General features: G+C 38.2%; 1 protein-coding gene across 1 annotated transcript in view; it reads right to left on the bottom strand.

The window, feature by feature from the left end:
- The window catches only part of CHODL (chondrolectin), a 269,700-nt gene that overhangs the window by 201,657 nt on the left and 42,616 nt on the right, over window positions 1–25,427 (bottom strand). Inside the window, exon 2 of the mRNA XM_032477084.1 lies at window positions 2,940–3,056. The gene's annotated coding sequence lies outside the window, so the exon portion shown is untranslated. The remainder of the gene's footprint in view (window positions 1–2,939; window positions 3,057–25,427) is intronic.

The raw sequence follows: 25,427 nt of genomic DNA on the forward strand, positions 1-25,427 counted from the left end.
CAAGTTACATGCAACTTGCAAGTCAACTGTAGGTTGGCTCCAGGCTGAACATCTGCTCCAAATCTCTTCTTACTCTTGGACCCAGGCTGAAGGAACAATCCTGTCCTGATCCATTCACTCTTCTCTCCCTTCTATACACCAACACATCCCTTCCCAGTCTTCAAATACGCTTTCACTCTCATCTCTCAAATGAAACCATTTATTAAGCAGGGACACGGCTAGGGTGAAGCTAAGTGAGATTCTTGTGTTGGGTACAAAATTTAAGAGGGACCAAATCTCATTTATCAAGATAAATAATTTTCAAGGAATATTTTAAAAATCAAAATTAATGCAAAAGCTAACAATGAAATTATGAAATGTTTAAATAGAGACAGGCTCAATATCATAGTTGTTTCTTTTTTTCTCAGCTTCCAATATGGCTCAGCTTGGTACTGTTACCAATTCTGTCATTATTTAAACTTTGAATATTGTACTTATTGTAGATTTTACATTAATTTTTATTTTTTAAAACATCATATTAAGATATCATTTAATTGCACTAAAATACTGAGATTTTTGCACCCAAGGCAAGTACCTCACTTGCCTTACCCTAGTCCTGGCCCTGTTATTAAGATCACCAGTGATATTGATATTTCTGAAACCTATGACTCAATTCTCAGGTCTCATCTTACTTGACCTGTGAGTTGCGTTTGACATGGCTGATCACTGTCTTCTTTAAATAAATCCTGCGTGTAGCTTCCAGGACACAACTCTCTCAGCTCTCCTCCTGGCTCACTGAGCACAACTTCTTTGTCCCTTTGCTAATTCCTCCACTTTCTCTTAACACTGGAGGGCCAGGGTTCTGTTCTTAGGCCTCTTCTCTCCATTTTCTCTACTCACTCCCCAGGGTATCTCATCAAGTTCCAATAGCTTTAAAAAATGCCTTTGATGTAAAAATTCAAATTCATATATTATCTTGGTCCATTCCACCTGCTATAACAGAATTCTATAGATCGGGTGGCTTATAAACAACAGAATTTTACTTCTCACAGTTCTGGAAGCTGGGAAATCTGAGATCAGGATATCAGCCTCGTGGAGTTCTGGGGAAGGCACTCAGTCAGGTTGCAGACTGGTGACTTCTCACTGTGTCATCACATGGTGGAAGGAGCTAGAAAGCCCTCTGAGGTCCCTTTTATAAAAGCACTAATCCCAATCATGAGAGCTCTACCCTCACAACATAAACACCTCCCAGAGGTCCTGCCTCCTAATACTATCACATTGGAGGTTATGGATTTAACATATGAATTGGGGGAGGACACACACACTCAGACCATAGCACCCTGAAGTCCAAACCAGCACATCTAACTGCCTCTTGTTCACCATCTTGTACCCCTGCTTGTTTGCTCTCAGATTCACTCCCTGCCATCTCTTGTTTCCCTCCATTCTGGCTTCCAGAGCATTTCAGCCAGTAGATGGCACTGGCAGAAGCCTACAGGGCAGGAAGGAAATAAAAGTCACATTATTTCTACTCTTCATTCTGTTTCCTGTGGAATCTCAAGCAATGAGTGCTATCCTCCGTTGCCTCTGCTCCAGCTGGACTGCCCTTGCATCCAATGAGAAACTCTCATCTTGGCTCTGTATCCATGATGGCTCCAATTTTTCCCAGTTTTACTGAGAAATATTTGACATATATCACTGTATAGGTTTAAGGTATACAGAGTGATGGTCTGATTTATATATAATGTAAAATGATTACCACAATAGATTGAGCTAACTTCCTTCTTCTCATTTAAATTCAATAGACAAAAAGAGGGGAAAAAAGGAAAAAAATCGTCTTGTGATAGGAACTCAAAGGATTTACTCTCTTAACAACTTTCCTATATATCATATTTTTTGACTCTGGAAATGCTGCTTCTTTTAGTGGTTCCTCCAGCCCAAAAAGTGGTAGCCATTTCCTTCTGTGGCTAACCTCAGGTCAAAACCCTTGATTCTTCTCTTTCTCTTAACACCACAAATTCAAGCCATGAACAAAATTATCCGTCTTTCCTCTAAAAATATATCCAGAGTGTGATTACTTCTCACTATCTCCCACTCCTAACCAACCTGCTCTAAGACACAATCACTTCTCATCTTAATCATTGCAATTTTAGTCTCTTAACTGCATCCTCTTTTCCATCTGGTATATTCATTATACGTCAATCACAATGATCCCTTTAAAATATAATTCAGATTATACCACACTTCTGCATAAAATTATCTATTTCCCAACCCAGTCAAAGAGGGCCTGAAATGTTCATTATGATCTGCTGTCTCTATCCCACCTCCTTCACTGTATATCAGCTACTCTGACCACCTTGGAAATGCAGGTCACTGCTTTTACAGTCTTTGCCTTTCTTCTTCCTTATACTTGGAACTTGTTTCTCCCAGATATTTTCATAATGTACTTCCTCCCTTCCATCAGGCCCCTGTTGGTATAGTTCAACCTAATGTCCAATACTAAGTTACACTGCCCCATCCTCTGACCTCCCCTATTTCCCTTGACTCTGTTTTATTTTTCTGTATAGCATTCACCAGAATTTGATGTGTGATGTATTTACATGCTCATTTGTTTATTGTCAGTCTCTCCCCTCTCTGATGTTAGCTTAAGAGGACAGGAACTTGTTCTTTTGTTCACGGCTACATTTTCAGCACCTAGAGAGATGACTAACACAAAACAGGCACTGAATAGCCACTTTTGAACGAATGAATGAAAACCCGCACATGTCATACTATCACATTTAAGAGAACTGCCTTCCAGGTTCTGGCAGAAGAATGCAAGCTATACAGTGAAACTACATGTTGATGGAATCCTGGGTCAAATTTTGAAGATGCCATGATAGCTTTTAAAAGTCCTGTTATTTTCTGCTCAATGGAACAAAAGGAATAAGAAAAGATCATTTTTCAGATAAATAATTGCATACCAGGTGTCAGGGTACGTTGATTTGCTCCAGTAAGTAGATCACATTTGAAACAGCAGTTGTGACTGAAGTAACCACCTGTCATTTTCTAGAACTCATCTATCTTCAGCACCAGCCATACTGTAAAGATAAAGGAGGATGGGGTAAACATCAACTGTCCACATCTTTCAAGTATTTGATTGTGGCACAAACCTCTGCTCTTCCATAGAGATATGCTATTGCTTGGGTCAAAATTCTATTTATCAGCTAACTTTCCATAAATGCCTACACTGCCTGGCAGTCTGCAGTAGCACTGTGAACCCTTAGAAATTAGTGTCTGCTCACAGGCATTGTCAACGAATCATAAAAATGAGACAATGGTGATGGCAAGTGGAAACAGGATAATCTGGAGAATCCTAGAATGGCAGATTCACACTGTGTGTCTGTTTTTCCTCAAAGGTACTTTAAACTCTCTTCATTCTTAGATACTGAGTTGATTCAATTAGGAAAAGGGGTGAACATTCTATAAAGTGTAATTCATCAGGCCTTAGTTCAAATCAATCAGGAACTTAGTGGACTCCCCTGCTACCTAATATGGGATGCAGGTAAGCCATTCTGATACCACACTAACTTTGCTGCCCACTTTGTCAGTGATGGTGAAGAGGCTCTTTGGCCTCTGCTTCCCCAGAGTCTAACTCTCCCTGCTGCAATCAAGGAAAAAGTTTCACCTGCAACATCTCACTGTGCGCCCAGTCTACAGAGAACAACCTCTAAAGCCCCTTTCCAAGGAAATGGCGTTTTTCTCATGAATTTATTTTTCAAGGTCTTGGTAAATAAAGTATATTCTGAGCCACATTAGGTCATATTAGATAAATTCACCTCATCACTTCAGTCTCCTAAAGTCTTTGAACTTCTTCTGCATTATTACCAAGAAACTTCTGGCATCTCTCATTAAATATGGGCCATCATTAAGTACAGGTTTCAATCTGTACTTGAAATTGGACCAAGCAAACAATTAAAGTCATTCTCAGAGTGGAAATGAGAAAAGTTGTCTTGGTAAGAATCTCCCACAGATTAAACACTTATGACATCTTAAATAGACGGAACACAAGGGATTTTTACGGCAATGAAATTATTCTGTATGATACTATAGTGGTGGCTACATGTCATTATGCATTTGTCAAAACCCAAAGAATGTACAACATCAAGAGTGAACCCTAATGTAAACTATGGACTTTGGTTGAAAATAATGTGCCCATGTTGGTTCGTCAATTGTACCAAATATGCCACACTGATGAGGGATGTTGAGGGTAGGGGAGTATATACGTATGGGTAGGGAGGGCTATGTGGGAACTCTGTATTTTCTGCTCAATTCTGCTGTAAACCTGAAACTGCTCTAAAAAAATTCAGTCTATTAAAAAAAATGATGACATCTTTTTTTTAACATTTTTTATTGAGACAACATCTTAAAGCAAAAAGAGAACAACTTTTTGAGAAAGAGGAGGAAAGGCTTACATTAGTTGGCATGAAAGGGTCAGTGGAGTTAGCAGTTTAAGCTCTGCCAAGTGCTTCACATCATCCTAGATACTGCCATCCCAATTCTCAGTTTCCAGACTTTTTTTAAAAAGATATCATGGACCAGAAAAACCAACTGGCATACTAATTTAGTAATTAATTGATTTAGCCAAACTATTGATTTGGCTCATGACTAATTCACACCTATGGCTTTAAAAGGTTAGTGAATCTTTGGCATGGTCATAGAAAATTGATGCCTTGAGCTAAGAATCTAGGCATTCCAACTTGTCACTCTACTTCTCTGATCTGTCCAGTACTGTCAGAAAAAGCCATCTCACCCAACAGTCCTTGACTTTTTTATACCTCTCCTATTTTTCTAAGGCAAGAGACATTGGATTTCCCAAAGATTTTCCTTCAAAGGATATTTTATTATAATTGATCACAGGTAAAAATTTAAATAACTATATCACTACTGCATACAATAAATTTTCAGATTATTTTTCCAGAATCTTAAGAAGATTTTCACTGCCTTTAGTCCTTACTATATCAAATTTGACCTAGTTCCACTCCTCGTAAGAATTCCTGTATTCTTGGTTACAAACAACAGGATCCTGTTCCAGGGGGTGGGTAAGATGACAGAGTGGGAGGACCCTGAGCTCATCTCCTCTCACAACTACACCAAAATTACAACTACTTACAGAGCAGCTATCGATGAGAATGACCTAAAGACTAACAGAAAAGATTTTCCACAAACTAGAGATATAAAGAAGGAACTACAATGAGACAAGGGGCAGAGACACGGTATAGTCGAGACCTGTATACCCAGAGTAGGTGACCCATGAACAGGAAGATAACCAAAATTTCAGAGGTTCTTCTCTAGGACAAGGGATCTGAGCCCAACATTGGGCTCCCCAGCCTGTGAATCCTGCACCTGGAAGACAAGCCACCAGGATGTCTGGCTTTGAGAGCCAGTGGGACTTGCATATGGGAGAGCAGTAGGGAAGAGAGACTCCACTCTCTTCAAAGGGCACATGGAAAATCTCAAACATGCTGTGACCCAGCACAGAGACATTAATTTAAGAGAAGCCTGGGTCGGACCCACTTGCTGATCTTGGAGACACTCCCAGCGGGGCAGGAGGCCACTGGGAACCCCCCTGCAGATATAGAAATGGTGACAGCGGCCATCTGGAGGGAGGTTGTTCTATCATGAGGACAGTGGTGCCAGCAAGAGTCATTTTGGAATCCTCCCTCTAGCTTATTAGTGCTGGGACCCAGTCCTGCCCACCAGCTGGTTGGCACCAGTCTAAGACCCCACAGACAGAGAAGCCAGTTGTGTGGGAACTCAGCAACATCCAGCTGCAAGCTGGGACCAGCAACAGTACTCCCAAATCACCCACGCATGCCCACTAGCCAGCCAGCACCAGCACTGGGATTTCTACTTCCAAACTCATTCTATGAGGCCACTATCACCCTGATATCAAAACCAGACAAAGATATCACAAAAAAGAAAACCACAGGCCAATACCCCTGATGAACACAGATGCAAAAATCCTCAACAAAATACCAGCAAACCAAATTAAACAATACATTAGAAGGATCATACACCATGATCAAGTGAGATTTATCCCAGGGATGCAAGGTTCAATATCCACAAATCAGTCAAAGTGATACATGGCATCAACAAAGTGAAGATTAAAAACCGTATGATCAACTCAATAGATGCAGAAAAAGCTTTTGACAAAATTCAACATCCACTTATTACAAAAACTCTCAACAAAGTGGGTATAAAGGGAATATACCTCAACATAATAAATAACGTAATATGACAAACCTACAGAAAACATCATACTCAACAATGAAAATCTGAAAGCATTTCCTCTAAGATCAGAAACAAGACAAGATTGCTTTGGCTACTCAGGGACTTTGTGTAACCATACAAATTTTAGAATCATATGTTCTAGTTCTGTGAAAAAATGCTATTGGTACTGTAATAGGGATTGCACTGAATCTGTAGATTGCCTTGGGTCTATGGTGATTTTAATAATATTAATTCTTCTAACCCATAAACTATTATATCTTCCCACTTATTTATTTCATCTTCATTTTCCTTCATAAGTGTCTTATAGTTTTCTGAGTACAAGTCTTTTACCTCCTCAGTACGTTTATTCCTAGGTATTTTATTTTTTTTTGACGTGATTATAAATAGGATTGTTTTCTTGATTCCTTTTTCTGAAAATTTGCTGTTAGTGCATAGAAATGCAACAGATTTCTGTATATTAATTTGGTATCCTGCAATTTAATAAATTCATTTATTAGTTCTAAGAGTTTTCTGATAGTCTTTAGGATTCCTATTTATAGTATCATGTCATATGCAAACAGTGACAGTTTTACTTCTTTCTTTTCAATTTGAATGCCTTTTAACTTTTTTTCTTGCTTGATTTCTGTGGCTAGGACCTCCAATACTATGTTAAATAGATGTAGTGAGAGTGGGCATGCTTGTCTTGCAGGGCCTGAGGTCTCAGGGGCTGGTGCTATCCTGCTGGTGAGTGGGGCTGGGATCCTACGTGGCTGGCTTTAGGGTCTAGATTGATTGATTGATTGATTGATTTAAAAGTAGAACAAAGATGGCAGCATCACACTTTTTTATTTCAAACTATACTACAAAGCTATAGTAATCAAGACAGTATGGTACCAGCACAAAAACAGCTAGATAGATTAATGGAACAGAAAAAGAGAGCCCAGAAATGAAGCCAACCTTATATGGTCAATTAATCTATGGCAATGGAGGCAAGAATATACAGTGGGGAAAAGATGCCCTCTTCAATAAATTGTGTTGTGAAATCTAGACAGCTATGTGCAAAAGAATCAAACTGGGCTACTTTCCCACACTATATACAAAAATAAACTCAAATGAATTAAAGACAGAATATTAAGTGAAGTACATCAGACAGAGAAAGACAAATATATCACTTATATGTGAAATCTGAAAAAATAATGAAATGAACTTATTTAACAAACCAGAAATAGACTCACAGACATAAAAGACAAACTATGGTTATCAAAGGGGAAAGTAGTGGGGAGGAATAAATTAGGAGTTTGGGATTAACATATACACAATACTATGTAAGACAGATAAACAAGGACCTACTGTGTTCAATATCTTGTATTGAATCGAATCTTATATTGTAAAGAATCTGAAAAAGAACATATATAGTTATATATCATTGAATCATTTTGCTGCACAACTGAAACTAACACAACATTGTCAATCAACTATACTTCAATTTAAAAATTTTTTAAATAATATAAATAAAGTTGACATCCCTATAAATACTTATCTATATCATTAGGAGAGGTGTTATTGGTTCATTCATGTCAATGAAAATAATGTCTCACCTCATTTCATTTGATAAGGAAGAAATTAAAGAGGCCATAAGAATGCTTCAAAAAAATTAAGGGAAGTGACAAAGGGAAGAAGGCATAATGGACAATATAACATGCGTGGCCCACTTAACAATTTTTCATGTCTGGTTCTAAATTAGACCAGACCCCAAAAAATAAAGAGATTGGATTTATAAAATCTCCTTTCATTTTTATCATTAAAAAAAGATGCAGCTGTTCATTTAGATATAAAGTATACATCTATCTGTAAACTGGGCTGGGCTAAACAAGTGGCTTTGAAATCATTTATTCAACAATATTCAACAAATATTTATAGGGCATATATTATGCAGTAGTAACCGTCTAGGCACTGGGGATAAAATACTTAACAAGACAAACCTAGTTTCTGATCTTAAGAAGCTTATATGGAAAAAGAGATAATAAACAGGTTACATAGTTAGATAGATAGATAGACAGACAGACAGACAGAAAAAAGGAAACGTTAAAAGGAAATAAGATGTGATGGAGAATAACATATAGGAGAGGTAGCTAATTTACTTGTAGTATACAGAAATTTCCTACAGACAGATGATATCTCAGTTAAGAGCTGACATATGAGATTTCTGCCATTTTTGTATTTTTATTCGTATGGTTTGGAGGAGCTGAAATGACTCTAAGGTCACAAAAAGTTATAGAATTAAAGATTAACGTAAGAAAGAACAAGGTAGTGGTTAATACTAAAAGGCATTATACTTTACCTAAGTGTTGGCTTCTCAGCACTCATTTCAAGATGAAATTCCCATTACCTAAGTTACACCTAACATCTACAAATCATACCAAACTTTAGGTAATTCATGTGCTATTCTTCTATGTAACTACAGAGTGATAGTATAATTAAGTATAATTTGCACTTTGCTTTGTATCAGTGATTCCCAAATCTACAATTAGGAGATAATTATTTAGGTTTATTCCAATTTAGTTTAATTATTGCTTTAAGAAAACTAATAAAAAGGCATGTTATTTCTAGAAAGGAATCTTTTAAGGTATTACTTGCTTTATACTTCAGTTTCCTTTGTTGAAATGGAATTAAAGAGGCAAATTTTGTGAGACTCAATTTTAAACTTCATACACTTCAAAAACTGTAATCCTGAAATTTGACCAAAAAGTAATGATTGTGTTTAACCTTGGACTATAAAACATCTTGCAGGCTCCTTGAAGTCAGCAAACTGTATCTTCCACACCTTGCACTTAATTGGTACTCAGTAAATGCTTACTTGAGACTGATTTAAGGAATCAGATGGATTCCGTTTACATAAAACATCCTTTGATTTCTTGTAATCAGTGTCACACAAAAGAAGAAACAATTTTGGTGTGTGAAAAAAGCAAAGGAGTGCATTTTTTGGAATGTTAATGCATACAATAGAGGGAAGTCACATTTGCAATAACCCTGCCATAAAGTGGAGCTGTACTTATGCATCTGTTCCATCTGCCATCAATTAGTTTGATGAAAACAGGCTAACAGTGCAGTAGTGATTAGCAGGAAAGATTAAATTCATTTCAGTTTTAATTACAAATTTTTGCCCTTAAAGTTTTATTGGCTTGAAGGAACCCCTACTGTTCCCTTGTTTCTCCTCCACAGTTGATGTGCATTTTACTAGTTCACTTCAAAATTATTAATGCATTTTATTTGGTACTTATTTCTAACTACAGACTTTATCCACAAATGTTGTTGATGTGCCCATATGCCAGAATAAGCATAACTAAGACTATTCAAATCTTACTAATTCAAGTACAAATGATCTTCAGTAGCAAATGTGGCATCTGCTGTACGTAGAGAACTCTGAGATTTACACACTTGTCACTAGAATTGTTTGTTTCCTTCATTGACTGATTCATTCATTTATTCATTCAACATATATTAATTTAGTGCCTATTATGTCCCAGGCACTGATATAGGTGATTATGATACAGAAGTGAACAACAACAACAAAAAAGAAACAAAAATCCCTGACCTCACAGAGTCTATATTATACTGGCTGGAAATAACAAATGGGCTGAATTGCCCAAAATTCATATATTGCAGTTCCAATCTCCAGTATCTCAGAATATAACCATACTGGGGATAAGGTCTTTAAAGAGGTCATTAAGTGAAAATGAGGTCTTTAGGGTGGGCTCTAATTCAATATGACTGATGTCCTCATAAGAAGAAGAAATTTGGACAGGGGCATAGATACAGAGGAAAGAGCACATGAAGTCTAAGGGAGAAGACAGCCATCTACAAATAAGGAGAGAGGCCACAGAATGAAATCAACCCTGTTAACTACTTAATCTCAAGATTCTAGTCTCCAGAACGGAGAAAAAGTAAATTTCTGTTGTTTAAGCCACCCATTCTGTGGAATTTTGTTATGGCAGCCGTAGCAAACTAAAGCACCAATAAATAAAATAAAAAAAAAATCATAAAGATGTAAATGATGTCATAGTTTAGAAAGGTATATGTTTAAAAAAAAAAAGACCAATAAAAGAGAACTGTGAAACAGGAAGACCATCATATGCTCCCATCTCTGAGAAAATCATTACAAATGTGGATACTCACCAATTCTATAAAAATAAGACCACAGCCAGAGAGGTTCTTGATAAGGGGAAAGAAATGTTTTCATAAGACTCTACCAATTATTTTTCTTCTATCATTCTTCCCTTGTTAATACAGCAAAGTTTGATCATTTATGGGTATGGTTTACAGCATTAAAATTTTCTAATGTGTTTACTAGTCAAGGTTAAGCTAGCCAAGAAACCAGTATTGAACCAGACTGTCTGATATTTTAACACCTAATTTGATGAAAAGAAAAATTTTAGAAGACACATTAATGTCTACTTTTAAATACTATATTTTTATTGTGCTTTGAGTCAAAAACACAATATTTCTGAACTTTACCTAGCAGAAATTAGACCACACACTTTTAAAACTGTGAGAAGTTTTTCCCCTTAAATTCTAAAAATAAAAGCAGAAACTTTCTTGGGGGTAGAGTCTTTTGGGCTCCAGGAAATAACACTTTGCTGTGCAGACTTAGTCAAGCAAGTGTAACCCACAAGATGGATATATTCCCCATTCTTGAGGTTAGACCAGACATTAGTTAAGTAATGCAAATGCATATAGCTCAGCTTTATGAAGTATTCTATTTAATAATGTAAAATTCACCAGGTCAGTGAGTGAAAGGCCGTGCAGAAGGTATGTGTCTAAAGAAAGTACAAAATTCCATCATCTTCTATGGGTGAGCCAAAACCATTCCACGAGCAGGATTCTCAATAAAATAGGACTTCCAAAGATTGGCAAACTGCTTCATGATATCATCAAAGAATGAGGTAAGGAGTGATTCAGTAGATTTGGCTACTGCTCACTCCCTTTCTCCCCAACCCCCCCACCACCGCCCCATGTGGAGATGCATCCTGCCTGTTCCAGAAAAGAGTCAACCATAGACTTGCTGTATCTTCAGAACTGCCTCTTTTCAATGGAAGAAAAGGAGAAAAATATCCTTTTTGAGGGCATCTTCAGATTTGTTCACAAGTCAAGAAGAATTTCAATTTTTTTGTCTTACTTGTACAGTCCTAAATAAACCAGTTTAGAAGCTTTATTTCATCTGAACTTCTAAGTCTCTGAATTCATCAAAACTCATGAGTTGTGCCTGACTCTACTTTTTCTCTGTTATTATTATGCTCACAGTTCTATCTACCAGTGTATAAAATTCAGAATCAAAGAAGAAAAGGATACCAGTGGTCCTTAGGCAAACAAATGAGCCATATCTTTACTATCGTGGTGATAAATATTTCCAAAATGCATTTTAAGCATTTAGATTTTGAATTTCTTCACTAACAACTAAGTTAATTGGGGGAAAAAAAATAAGGTAAGGAGATAGCTTTAGGTAGAAATGCAACAAAAACAGTTATATAAGGGTCTCCAGCCAACAATTACAGCACAGTGAGGAAATACATATTGAAGATTTGGGGCAGCCAAAGTTACTCTCATAGGGGAAAAAACTATCTCCTGCCTTCTCTTTTACCATAGCTAATCACTAGTTTTTCATGCTCTGAAAAGCAGATATTTTGTGCCTTTTCAACTCCTTTCCAAGGCATGTTTATATTATACAGCAATTCTTTCCTGGAAAGCCATTTGTATGCTGTTTTATTGATCCTCACAACCTCAGTATGAGAAAGGGCAATGGAATGTAAAAATATTTATACATTGTAGATATAAAAGATTAAGGTCATATAAGGGGTAAAGGTAATTCCTGCTTTAAACCCTCAATCCTCTGACTCCCTCGACCAATGTAATTAGTCAAGGAGAGACAACAAGCTAGAGCATATTTGCCAAAGATGATGGGGGACAAGACCGGAAGACTGTCAGATGTGGTACCTGCCCCAGCCAGCTGCGTCTTTACAGACAGGCGTTAAACCAGATGCACAGCCAAGAACTCCACACATCTTGACACTTGGTCACTCTTCATTCCTGATTGGGTTCGTGGCTCCACACACTGGCATCCTTTCTGTTACCCAAGCTCAGCTCTGTCCTGACCCACGCTTTTCCCACCCCTGCCTGCTACCATGCAGGGTGGCCTGCATCCTGTGGGTTACCAGCTGGAGCTGGCTCCTGTAAATAACATCCCTCTCAAGCTGGTGCATACCACAAGCAACTGGCCACCCAGTTCTTCACAGCGGCTTAGCCTCCACGCCACCTCCCCCAGAGAGCAGCTCCAGCTGGGGAAGCTCTTTGTAGTGAGCCGGCCCCCACCCACTTATCCTCAGCTGGTTCCAGCCAGTTGCTGCAGCCAAGCCATCAGGCCCACCTATGTACTGACACAGGCCAAACCCAAGAATACTAGTGAAGTGGCTAGACTATCTCTTCTTTAAGTGTCCCGAGCCACTCCAGAGACAGCTGAGTGGCCCATTCTTGCTCTAAATAGCTATCAAATAATTCCTGTTAAATCTCCCGTTAGGCATTTAGACAAAAGACATTAAGACGTTAATGTGGGCCTTCCTCTCTCCTTCGGTCAATCCTGTCTTCCCAGGCTTATCTCTAGGGAAGAGTGGAGAAAGCATTGAACTTGGAATAAAGAAATCAGGTTCAAAGGGAACCTGAGCAATTACCCTCTCAGAGCCTCTGTTGTGGGGAGCACTGGAAAAGATCATGCTTATTAGGGAGCTTAGAATAACAAACCACACCTAAGAGTGTCTCAGTACAAGTTAACAGAAATTTCAACCGAATTTAGAAAAGCATCTCTGGGCAAAACATCATGAAGCAATAAGAGTTAATATTATAGGGGATGGGTCCTGAAAGGGCCAATCGCTCTGGCTATTCAAAGTTAACCAGAAACTTGTGGCTTGGGACTGGAAAAATTAAGACTCCTTGACACTCATTTTTTTCTCCTTAAAACCTTCCATTTGATTAACTTCCAGGTGTCCAAGTAAAGGCAAAAAAATTCATCAAGGGGGACTGTGGAAGGTCAAAAATGCCTCCCTAAAAGGCCCACATCAAACCCCTAGCGCCTGTGAATGTCACCTTACTTGGGAAAAGGTCTCTTTTGCAACCACCCTGGATTATTTAGGTGTGCCCTAAAAGCGTTCTTAAAAGAGAAAGGCAGAGGAAGTTTGAAACAGAAGAAAGGGCAGTGACTGGAGTAATGCAGCCACAGGACAAGGAATGCCTGTAGCCACCCGCAGCTGGCAGAGGCCAGGAATAAAATCTCGCCTGGAGCCTCTGGAAGGAGGGCAGCCCCGCCAACACCATGATTTCAGACTTTTGGCCTCCAGGCCTGTGAGACAATAAACTTTGTTGTTTTACATCACCGAGTTTGTGGTAATTTGTTGCAGTAGCCCTGGCAAAATAATACAGTGCCCTTGACAGAAACCAATGTGTATTAGTGGGTTCAGCCTGCTATAACAAAATACCATAAACTGAGTGGTTTAAACAGCAGACGTGGCAAGTTCAAGAACAAGGCACTGGCAGATTTGGGTCCTGGTGATGGCCCTCTCCTGGCTTGCAGACGGCTGCCTTCTCACTGTCCTCACATGACACACACAGAGAAAGACAGGAAGCAAGCTCTCTGGTGTCTCTTCTTATAAGGGCACTAATCCCATCATGAGGGCCCCCATCATATTCTTCCAAAAGCTCATCTCCAAATATTATGATACTTGGCAGTTAGGACTTCAACATATGATATGGGGGAAGGGGAGCACAAACATTCAGTCCATGGCACCCTTCCAATGATGTTTCAGGAACAAGACTGCTCACAGGGAAATGATTTATTTCTCCTTCCTCCAATATCATACACTCTCCCACTACTTACCAGTCACAGAGGGTCGCATTGTATTTTCTACATGAGGTCATGGGGAAAGCAGAGAGACTTCTAATCAGTTCTAATCATCACTCTAGTTATTATTTCTATCTCTCTGAAATTCATTCACTCGTTCAGCTAAGCTATGTAAGATATATATTAAGCAACGACATCATTGGGGATCAAGGTGGAGGAATATATAGATGTTTTATTTAACATACAATCTACAATCTGGGACCCTTCTATCTAGAGTGATCCAGTCTACTTTACGCCAGCAGACAAGGAGAATAAGCCTCAAGTTACCTTTCCTCATCTGAAAGGAAACCGGCCACTAGACAAGGTGAACTAGAATTGGAATAAAAAAAAAAAAACAGGTAGTCAGAGAGCGAGAGTGCAGCAAAGCTCAATGCGTGATGCAGATGCCTGGGGTACTGGAACCAAAATAAAGAATCTCTTGACTGTCACTTAGTTTCAAGGATCACACGCTCTTCTGATTTTTCCCTTAACTCTCTGGCTGCTGCCTCTCTCTCTCATTTGCTCGAACTGCCTCCTCTAGTTGACCTCTAAATATCAGGGCATCCCTGGGTTTGGTACTCTTGTCTCTTCCAACTACTTTCAGACCAAATCAATGTCATCTAAGGCCATGGTATTAAATGCCTCCTGAATGCTGACAAACTCCAAACATAGATCTCCAGCCAACCTCTTGACATTCCACTAGAAGCCTATGGTGGAAAAGTCTGTATTTCAAAAATAAAAAATCCAAAACAATCCTGTATATTCCTAACCCCACCTCACTTGTTCAGTCTTCTTCATTTCATTAAAATGCACCTTCATTTACTCAAATGCTCAACCAAAAAAACCTAGGAGTACCCTTGACCCCACCTTCCCTTCCATGCCTCACAGCCAACCCATCTATAAGCTTTATCAGTTCTATCTTTAACATATTCTCCAAATCTGACCACATTCGTTACTTCCAGTGCTGCCATCCTAGTCCATGTCGTCATCATTTCTTACCTGGATGATTTCAAGAACATGCCAGCTCGTCAGCTCCCTCTTTCTACTCTTGGCCTCTTAGAGTCTATTTTTCACACAGCAGTTTGGATGCGATTTTAAAACAAACATCATACCAAGTATATGCTCAAAATCCTGTAATGTTTTCCCTTTACACTTATAATAAAATTCAACATCCTTACAGTATTCTACCATGCCACATACATGCTAAGCTCTAGTACCTCAAAGCACATCTCCAACCTCTTTCATTCAAATCTATAACCAAATATCACCATATTAGAGAGGTTTTTTTTTCTTTCTTAATAGGAGGAGGTAAGTTTAGAAGAGGTACTAGGATTTGAACCCAGGCCCTTGTGCATGCTAGGCATGCACTCTACCACTGAGCTACACCCTCCCCTGAGAGGCTCTTTTTGATCACTGTTTAAGCTAGTGTTCCTTCATCATTCACTAACTCTTTAACTTGCTTCATTGTTTTGTGTGTTGAGTCATGTTACATATTTATTCATTGGTTGTTTCTGATGTATCTCCCCCACTTAGAATATAAACTCCGTGGGTCAACGATTTTGTCTGTCTTATTCACTGCTGTATTTCCAACATTAAAAATAGTGCAAGGCACTCAACAAATATTTGTTGATTGAATGATAGTACTCATCTACTCCAGCCACCATGACAAAACACACAGACTAGGTGACTTAAAACAAAAGAAATTTATTTCCTCACAGTTCTGGAAGCTGGAAGTCCAAAATCAAGATTCCAGCTGATTTGGTTTTTGGTGAGAGCTCTCTTCCTGCCTTGTAGACAGCTGCCTTCTAGCTCTGTCCTCACATGGCCTTCCCTTGGTATGCATACAGAGGGGAAGAGAGGGGGAGGGAGGGAGAAAAGAATTTTTTTTTGTCTCCTCTTATAAAGATACTAATCCTATCAGATCACAGCCTAATCCTCATGACCTCATTTAACTTTACCTCCTTAAAGGCCCCGTATCCAAAAGTTGCCACATGGTGTGTTAGGGCTTCACCACAGTGAATTCTGGAAGGGCACAAACATTCAGTCCATAACAAATAAAGTAAAAGCAAACAATTAACACTAAGGAAGAAACCAACGTTTTACACCAAGAGAAACTGAAGAGTTTAAGGAATAAAAAAATAACTTTTTTTTAAATCTCTCAAAAAGAGAAAGGTAAAAATAAAAGAAGTGGCTTGACTTCAAACCTTATCACACAATACTTATGTGAGTGATGGAAGGTGATTAAAGATAATCATCCAGGCAGACTATGTCTGATATATGTATTAGGATACAATTGTAATTTGCAAGCACTTAGAAATACAAAAAACTTGACTAGAGCTTGTAGCTGTCAGTCAGTCATATTGTCAGTATCTTTTTATTTCCTCTTTATTCCTTTAACTAGTTCCTTGACCTAGTTTTGGTTAGCAAACTCAGGAACTTCCTGAGTGAAATCTGAAATTGGCCCCTGCACACAGAGGGCAAGGGCAGACAGAAGAAAGAGGCAGAGCACCCCCATTTGTTAGGTGGACTTTTCATAAGCAAGGGAACTTGCAAACCAGGTCAGTCTTGGGCAACTGCAAGACAAGTAGAGCTCCACCCCCGCCTGCCAGAATCTGAGAAGTTTATACAGAGGCCTTAACCGGGTTCAGTCATGTATTCAGGCCAGGTGGTCTCAACATTACTCTCCCAAAGCTATGTCCTTGAAATGGCTCCTAGTGTGGGAACAGTGAGCTGAATGTACGTTCTAAGGACAGGCAAGGTGGTGAGGAACTTCCACCAACTGCCCAGGTCCAGCTCTTGGGTTGTGTTCTCTTGATGACCTCCTTCAACACCAAAACTATAATTTTTTATATTAATTTTATTAAAGTGATGCAGAACATATCCTAAATAACTAGCAACCCATAGTTATTTCTTAAAGTCTCCATAGAACTTCAAGTCAATACTTGTTTAAGCCATATAAACAATTTTAAAACTGCTTCTTGAGGGGGGAAAAAAGAAACACTGGGCTTAAACAGAAAGTATCCTTGATGTCCATTTGCTGAAGATTGCATAATTGTTTGCAATTATTCACTATCACCCTTCCCAGTAAGAAGATTATCCACCCCCATCCATTTCCATATGGCTAGTCAGTGCTTTCCATGGAAAGAAGAGAGTTTTCAGTCTCATTAACCTTGGGCTTGGCCGTATAATGTTTTGGCCAATGGAATGTGGGTAAATAAGACATAAGTCATGCCCAAACAGAAGTTTTTAAAGCATCATGAATTCCAGCTTCGTTGTTCTTTCCTTCAGCTTCAAGAATAGGCAAGTCACCCACAGAGGCTGCTTGCTCAATTCTGTGGCCTTGTATAAGAAGACAAATGGAGCAGAGCCACAGCTACACCCACCATATAAGAAACATGCATGAGATATTAACTCTTATTTATAAGCCAGTGGGATTCAGGCATTGTTAATTACTACAGCAAAGCTGATTAATATGTCAGTGAAATTATAAAAAACAAAGATAAAAATAAAAGCCAGATTTTTTTATTTTGGAATATTAATTTTGCATCCCTTGTATATCTGTTTCTATAGCATACAATACTGCTTTCAACTAACTTCCACTAATACCCACATTTCTGTTTGCTTTGAACATAGGCTAGGAACACGTAGCTTACCATAATAATGAACATAACTAGCATTTTGACTGCTTATAATGCAACAAACATGGCTTTAAGAACTTGTGCACAAATCATAACATTTTTTCCTTACAACATCTCTACAAAGAATTATTTTAATCTACATTTTTCACATAAGAGAACTGATAGTTAAAATGTTTAAGTTACTTTTCTTAGGTCATGCAACTAACAAGTGGTAGAATTAGGACTATACAGGCAGGTTATAAAAAATCAGATCATGAAGGGAACTGGAAGGGTGTAACAGACTGGCCAAGCAAGGTATTTGACCTATATACTGACCCTTCCAAGAAACCTCAGAGTATTTGCCATAACTTACAATCCCTCTTGAAACAACTATGAATATTTTCTACACATAGATCTCTTTGCTCTATTCCATGTGCCCCTGTCACCCTGACCGTTAATAACCGGACAAAACACAAGCTCCTGACCCCAATATAGCCACCTTGACTGCACTCTGTTGAACCAGGATCTGTGCTTCATTTGAGGATAGCATTCTCAACACCAGCTAACAGCCTACAAGGTGACTTGGGTTTAAAGGTTGGTTCCATAGGATTAACCTGAGCTGCTTGTTGACTACCTGAATTTATCACATCTTTTCTCTTGGAGAGCTGGAAAGTGAGATGGTCAAAGGGAAACCCAGGCAGAAGGATGAAGAGAAATGTCATGAGAGATGGAAGACTGGGGAGGTTGTTGGTCAGATTCCCACTTTTGAAACAAAAGGCCTCCTAACTTGCACCAAAATTCCACCACTTGAATTTTTTTTTCTTTTTTCCTTACATGGGAAACAAATAAAATTGGCAAAGACTATCTATTTTCATTAAGCAAGCTTCCCAGAAATTATACACATTTCAACACATAAAACTTACTTTTACACAATGCTTTCCAAGTTGACAAACTACACCTCCTTACTAGCTTAGTGCTGCTGTAGGGAAAGAGAAAAAGCCTGCCATTTTGATCAGCTCTCAATAATATGATATCCTTATGACTGAACGCTAACCAGTTACTGTGGCAAATGCTCGGCACTTGTTGCCACAGGAGAGAATGCAGGGGATAAGAGTATCTCCCCTCTTTGAGGTAGTAACCAACTAGCCTGTGCCCACAGAGCCTGGATACATGTTTTGAGCAAACTCCTTTATCTCCATCCTCAAAAGCCAATGAAATGGAGACTTAGTTCTAGTAAGCTGTCTTACCAGTCTTACTATAAAGTAGCAGAAGATTGGTATCCAACATACTTCTGTATCACTTAGCATCATTTTGGTGCTAAAGAATACAGGAAACAGAAGAATGTTCTTTCAACCTCTCTCCATAACTTAATGTCTCAAAAATTCCATCAAAGTAGGCAGAAATCATCCCTAATTTTGGCAAGAACCTAAACTGGAAGTACCAAGGAGTCCTGAGACTCTAGGAAGAGCAGCTGAAGCAGTGACAGTGGATAGCCGACCACCGGCAGCACTTTAAGTAGAGAAATTCTTAGGGATGATCTCACTAGAACAGTTTTTTAATGACCAACAGAGACAACTACAGCTAAGTTTTACCCTAAACAATTTCTTCGTTTGGGTTTCCCCAGAGCAAACACTAAAATGAGGGTTTGAGTGAAAGCAGTTTATTTGAGAGGTAATCCCAAGACACGCAGGTAACAGGAGTGAGAACGTGAGGCAGGGGAGGGAGGAAGCCACGCCTTATTGATCGGGGTTACCTCTCCAGGCAAGTCACTGGAAAAATCAAACAAATGATGTAAGAAATTTCAGAACTAATTAGATTCCCACAGCAGTGGTTCTTGGTGTATAATTTCTGACTTTCAACAAGCTTTCACACTGAAATTATATCCTGAAGGCCATATTCAACTCTCTTTCATTTATTCATTCATCCATTTATTAAACAACACCCATCTCGACCACAGCCACACGTATAGCTGTAATTAAGACTGCACAGTAACTCAAGTGGACAACTTCTATTTGCAAATCCTGTAGCATGGTGACCCAGTTCACTAGCATTCTTTTTATTTTAACTTTATTGTGGTATAATTTTTGTATGGTAAACCACACATATTTCAGATGTAAAATTTGATGAATTTTGATAGATGTATACACCTATGAAATATGAAACCACCACCACAATCAAGATGCCTAACATTTCCATCACTCCCCAAGAGGCGCAAATTTCGAACTCCCAATTTATCCCTTCCCACCTCTTTTATCCCCTGGTAACCATAAGTTTGTCCTCTGTCTGTGAGTCTGTTTCAGTTCACTAGTATTCTTTTCTGTCTTCTAGGTGTTTTCCCATAGTGACTAACCTTCAGAGGTTCTCATAGTAGGAGAAAAAAATAAATTGAATGCAAGACATTATTTGACAAGATGGAGTACACAGACCTGAAAATTAAGAGATCTGTTTTATTTCCAACACTTCTCCCTAATAACTAGTAAACTTGGACTAGTCAGTTAAGCTTCTTAGGGCTCAATTTCCTCAAATGCACAATTACCTGCTCAATTAGAGTATGATAATTAAGTTATTCTATAAGCTCATGTTCATTAATAAAGGTGACACAGAGTGCTTTAAGATTATTTGAAAAGCTATCCTTTTACATTTTTCAGCAGACAAGAGACAGACTCATAGGAATGCATTATAAAGATTAATCTAGGCTATCATTTGGACAGTGAGCAAGTCAGGGGCTACTGCAGTAATCTAAGGGTGAAGGAAGGGCCTGACATGAACAGTGTCAGTAGAAATTAAAAGACAGAGGGGAATGATGTATTTATTAAAGGAAAAATGTTTATGATGACAAATGAGAGCAAAGGAGCAGAAGTCACGATGTCATTCAGTTTAGGTGTCTGGGAGATGATAATGCCACCGGCCGAATGCTCAAACACTCACACCACCAGCATCCTAATGCCCAACCACCAATCCTTCTTGATCCTGTCAATATCCTGTAAGTCTCCACCATGTCAAAACAGAGGAGATGCAACATGGATAAACTTCAAATAGAGAATTAAATGTACTTGTCAGATTGCATCTTGTCAGACATCACTTTCCTTCCATTTATTTAGAATATCATGGATACACCTACAATAATGTCCCTCTCATAGCAGGCACTCAGTGTTTGCTGAGTGGACTGAGCCCATCTGCAGTCTTCTCTGTAAAAGAAACAGGAGTGCCCCGTGCAGCCCTGTGGCCCACCATGCGGAGTAGATCAGTAGCCTGCAGGGCACCACGTCTATGAAACCCTACAGAATCTCCCACAGCAAACCTGCTTTATTGAAACGTCACTGTCTTTTGCTACCATCAACAGTTTAAGAGAAAGAAGGAAAATAACATCTTCCTATTACCCTAGCTTTAAAACTTTTTGATAAATACTGAAAGAGTAGATGATTTAATCACAGCAAAAAACTGTAAAGCTAAGGACTAAACTGCAGCTTGAGAGAATGAAAAGAGCAGGATCCTTTAAAAATAAAAATACTGCCTTTCAGAAAGAGCTGTAGTGGACTTTAGTTTTTGCAGACAAATCTTTCTCTCTTTATTAGTGGGGGAGGGAAATTTTAAGAAAGAGAAAATAACAGTTATGCCAAGTTATATTTTTATATTCTTCCCTCCAAAACAATAAAAATACCCTTTTCCATCACCTGAATCTTCAAAACCCAAGCTCCCAATTTTGCCTTAAAATACTCGTTTATGCTTTCTTTTCTTGCCTTGATGTCTACTCGGACTATTGTACTGATTACAATCAACTGTTTACTGTACTTATTCCTAAAAGAAACAACAGGGGAATGTAGAGTGTTATTTTACATTTTTTCTCAAATTATCAGCCAAAAATTCTGTTTACCACCAAGTAAATATCGAACACGATCATTAAATATCTGGACAAAAATTGATAATATCATGTTTCTCTCTATCTACTTATCCTTACTACCACACTCTCGTCCCAGTAGAGAGTAAATATGGAAATGGTAGCATTACACACAACATACATAATTAATCTGGAAAATTGCCTTTAAATATTTTGCCATACTAAAAATCCTACTAACTTCAAAAAGCACTCTGGTTGAAACATTCAAATAAACGTTCAGAAGTCAATATGGCTTCTAACAACACTAGAAAGTGGTCCTTGCTAATACGTGTACTGCCAAAGAAGAATCTTGCTTCCTGACAGCTAAACTAAATTGTTCTGTTTTTCATTTCATCTTGCTTAAATAAACAGAACTGTCAAAATTTGATGGATTTTTCATAATGATGGTGCTAAAAAACTTAAGTGGAAGCCCTTGAAAATCTCAAAACTGTTAAGGCTTCCCTTTAAAGACAAGTTGGTTTTTAAGTGTTTTGTTTCTGTCTCCCTCAATAGTTGGTATTCGAATGTTTCATTTTTTTCCAGTTATAACCCACAAATGATTCACATTATTAAAAAACCTTACCTGTGAGTCAAAGAGACAGCACAAACAAACTATATTTGTGGAAAAGTGGACTCCTGATTAAACCAAAACAGATTTTAAAAAGAAGATGTAGAAGGCTGGGATTTTGAGAAGGATTCAGTGGGACTATGATGAAGAGTTTAAATATGGGACACGGATAAAGAAGCAAATTAGTTGCAGTGATAATTTGTCAAGAGTTCCGGCAATAGATCTTCACCAGATGAGAAACTTCTCCTGTTACTTGTGGGAATATTTGACCCACCAGGTGAATTCTCTGAGTTAAATCACTTTTCTTTTTAACAGTTCTAACTACAGACAGTCCAAGTTGTCCATATGAGGATTTGAACATGGCAGTGATTTCAAAACAATGTAGATCATGTCTGTGTGTCTGGCTGGACTTACCTGCTCTGTGTCCATTCCTTCTGCCTAACTGACTGTGACTCAAACAGTGTGTCTTTGAAAGGTAAGCCAGCCAACAATTCCAATGTATTGTGAATTTCAATTAGGTTGTACAGCATTAAGAGTAAATTTGGAGTCTTGAAGATGTATATTATTTTTTACATTCTTGTCATTTTATACTTTATTACATAACTGAATTATATCTAGCATTTTCTAAATGTGATTTGTATAATCTATGTTTTAGAGTCCAAATAATAATAATGTGATCACTAGGCATCTAGTAATCCTTCCTCAACCCCTTGGTTTGTACTTTCAAGGAAAAAAGTATACTTCCTTGTTTTATTTTAATTGTGGTTTCTTTTAAAAATTAAATAATATCTGTTGAGCACAAGTTAAACATGAAAAAGACTAGAGGAAAAAGCATCATACGTATATTACAATCCCTACATTTTTAGCTATACAGTTTAAAAATACATGAACATATTTATGACCACTAGACCTAAACTATTCAACTGAATGTAACTGTATTCATGAAGAAAATCATGAACAGAGTTTGGACTCAATTGTCTATGATGGAAAAAATATGAGAAGGCAATGCTTCAGAAAAGCAAAAATCAGAAAATCAATGTACCAAATAGTTTTCTAATATTTTTCTTTTTTACTCATCACAGAATTCTGTGCAGTGAGTATGTCTGAAACCCAATATTGTCTCAAAGTGAATATGTCTGAAACCCAATATTGTTTTAAAGTGGGTTTGTTTATTTCAAAAACATCAGTAATCAGAGTGTGTTTCTGGGACATTTCATCTATTTTAATGAACCTTTTCAAAGAGTAACCAGACTAGGCTAATTTTGAGTCATTTATCTGGAACCAATATGCCAACAGAGTAACATAAAATAAAATATGATCTAGCCATCCCTATCATTATAAAAATTGGAACAATTTACACAGGGGAAATTATAAGATGTAAATAGTAAATGTTTCCCAACTTAACGTGTTGTAATACCTCTAGCAAAGCATCTTTCACAGGAACAATAACTCCCTGTGACTCTTTTCTTCATTTTCTTCAAAACAAATGCACTTAAAACTACACAGTGTAATAATAGATTTGTGCGTGGATTTGACTTTTAATATTCAAGAAACTATCCCACTATTTTCTTACTGATCAGTTTTCAACTGTTCCAAACTCCGTATTAGAATTTTGCTTGAACCAATATTGATCCAGAATATACTTAGTGATACAATTCCTGTGTGGAAACTGTAGAAATTCTGCACATCTAAAATCTCTAGTTAACTTCTATGTTTGATGCCACCATATCTTTAGTATAGACTGAAAAACCTTCAAGTAAGTTTCTTCACCAGTATAACCTCTGCTACATGGTTCATTTATTTGCTGTATCTTGTCTGTGGAGAACAAATAGCAGGCTCAATTTAAGGAGTTTCCTGGGTTCTCTTAGGAGATGTGGAATGCCTTAGGTAACTCAGTGTATGCAATCAATAGGTACCAATATTTTCTCACGTCTATATTTCTGAAACATTAATCACGATGCAAGCACCTAATTAAATCTGAAGTTGTTCCTGCTGATTTGAACCCAGTGTTTATGAAAATCAGTACAAATACTAGGCTACCAGCTTGGTGAGGATCTGGCTCATAATGAAGTATACATTATTTATGTGTTGTATAAATGCAGGAAACATTTCATTGGTAAATATACATATTTTCCATAACAAATAACATATTTCTATTGTCAGCTCTTAGAAAATGACTACTCAAAAAGGCCACAATGAGGCCTCAGCCCCCCTCTAGATTAGTATGTTTCTCGATTCTATGAAACCTGACTATGACTGCTTAACCGGACCCTTCGGACCACTACATCACACTTCCATTTTTTTTTTTCTTGAATTAGTTTCTTTCCCCGACTCAACTCAACATTCTTTGAAAATCTATATGTGTACAACATTTGCTATAGAAATTTCTTGAATATTTTGATTTTTCAATCCCAAGACATAAACACAAAATATTTATGTTTAATGGTGCCGCTGAACCCCAAATTAGGGAGGAAAAAGCTTTTTGTCATTCATTGAGAGGCCCACTGTTGCATCTGTAACATTAAGCCAACAATTGTTCATTGATGGCCACTTTTGAAGTGTCAGAGGGAAGGCACTAAGCTACTTAAGTGCTTCACTCTGCAGCCGAATTGCATCAGGATGGCAGAGTGGACGAGGGCAACATTATAATTCTGCCACCAGTTTCCCGGTAGTCAAGCTTTAAGAGAAGAGTTACCATGGATGTATATGAAACCATTCTAGGAAATATTTCTCAGTAGAAAGATAACCCTTGGCGAGATGGCCTAGGGCTAATCTTATCACTTTAGCCTGAAACACCACTAGCTCTGATTCTAAGATCAGAATGGAAAGAACATTTTGCACAAGAAAATTAATTTCACCATTTTTGGCACTGAGTGACTGTATGGAATCTAAGTATCAGTACAGATGTAACTGAGCTCCTTCTGATCTGTTGGCCCTTCAGTGCTTCTGAGTAGGGGGAGGGGTCTAGCACGAGCAATAGAAGTGGCAGCAACCTGTGAGAAGTCCTGTGCCCGTGCCTATCGGGGGGTGCCGAGGCATGGGTGAAGGGCAGCTCCATGCTTCCTAGGGTGGATGTGGATCCCGCCAGCTCCTAAAAGGGTCCAGCTCTCCAAACTGGGGCCAGTGACAGTCAAGCTATTCAAGGCGCCTCAGAAAGATGACACATTCACATAAAGAGGTTTAGGATCTGGAGGACTGTCTGGTCATTTGCTC

The sequence above is a fragment of the Camelus ferus genome, chromosome 1, assembly GCF_009834535.1.
Source record: "Camelus ferus isolate YT-003-E chromosome 1, BCGSAC_Cfer_1.0, whole genome shotgun sequence".
In the NCBI taxonomy this organism is placed as follows: Eukaryota; Metazoa; Chordata; class Mammalia; order Artiodactyla; family Camelidae; genus Camelus; species Camelus ferus.